The 1,125-nt window shown below is 39.9% G+C and overlaps 1 non-coding gene across 1 annotated transcript; it reads right to left on the bottom strand.

The window, feature by feature from the left end:
• Nucleotides 1-386: 386 nt before the first annotated feature.
• TRNAG-CCC (transfer RNA glycine (anticodon CCC)) lies at nt 387-459 on the bottom strand. The gene has a single exon. It is a non-coding gene; the product is annotated as a tRNA-Gly (tRNA).
• Nucleotides 460-1,125: the final 666 nt, after the last annotated feature.

Below are 1,125 nucleotides of genomic sequence, written 5' to 3'. Positions count from 1 at the left end.
TTTTATCCTCATGGTATAGGGAGCAGACCTCTGCATGTGAAACTTATTTCCTACTTTAATAGGGACAAAGTGTTCTTCTTGCACTTGTACTTTTGGGGTGGCTTATTTCGCCCTCTTCAGCTCTGCCTTTGAAACTGAATCCATAGATTGCTCTATCGAACTAGTCTCCCAGTCTTGGAAGTAAGTCAGTTCAGTTAAATAACTGTGTCTCATTTAGGAGATGTGGTAGGTGGGATCCCAAAGTTAGTCCTACATGGTATGACTATCTCCACCAGGTTTAAAAAAATTAATTAATTTACTTACTTGGCCATACCAGGTCTTAGTTGCAGCACCCTAGATCTTTAGCTGTGGCATGAGAACATTTACTTTTGGCATGTGGGATCTAGTTCCCTGGCCAGGGATTGAACCTGGGCCCCCTGCATTGGGAGCACAGAGTCTTAGCCTCTGGACCACCAGGGAAGTCTGTCCACCAGGTTTTTAATAAGAGACATTTCTGTGAAAACAAAAGAAAAGCAATGGTTAATGGTCCGAGCAAACCATAATCCCAGTTTCTGAGTTTTGAAGGCAGTCAGTCCAGAAGATTATCTCTATGTCAGTATGGAAGTATCTTCAGATGGAGTAAGACCAGCAGTGGCAGTCTAACAGATTTTCCTGGTTTGTGAACTGAAGGTCTTGTATGGTCATTCCCAGTGGTCACACAGCAAGAGGCATGAAGGTTGTCCATATGTGGGCTACTGTAGTGATCTCTTCAAAACTGATATCAAGTTGTCCAATGTAACCTTATGTGGCTTTGAGAAGAAAAAAAAAACACTTTAGTTCTCAATGATTCTGAGTCAGAAGAGTGAGAGAAAAACTGGAAACTTTAGTTCGGAGAGTTGCTGCCAAATATTGGAGGAGCTGAGAACAATTCAGTTTCTTGTTCAGTTTACAGATAGAAAACAAAACCTCAAAAAAAAAAAAAAAAGCTAACAACTAGAATCTAATATCCACAAGTGTATATTATAGTTTCTACTAAACTATAATTTTTCTCTCTACACAGAAGATGCTATAACTGGAAACTCAGGCTAGAAATAGGGAACAGGAAGCAGTCCAACAAGATTATCAAACTTCCAACTAAATGAGAAG

Source organism: Giraffa tippelskirchi, chromosome 13, assembly GCF_054371585.1.
Source record: "Giraffa tippelskirchi isolate mGirTip1 chromosome 13, T2T-mGirTip1v1.2.pri, whole genome shotgun sequence".
Classification (NCBI taxonomy): Eukaryota; Metazoa; Chordata; class Mammalia; order Artiodactyla; family Giraffidae; genus Giraffa; species Giraffa tippelskirchi.
This window is presented reverse-complemented; position numbering and strand designations above follow the sequence as displayed.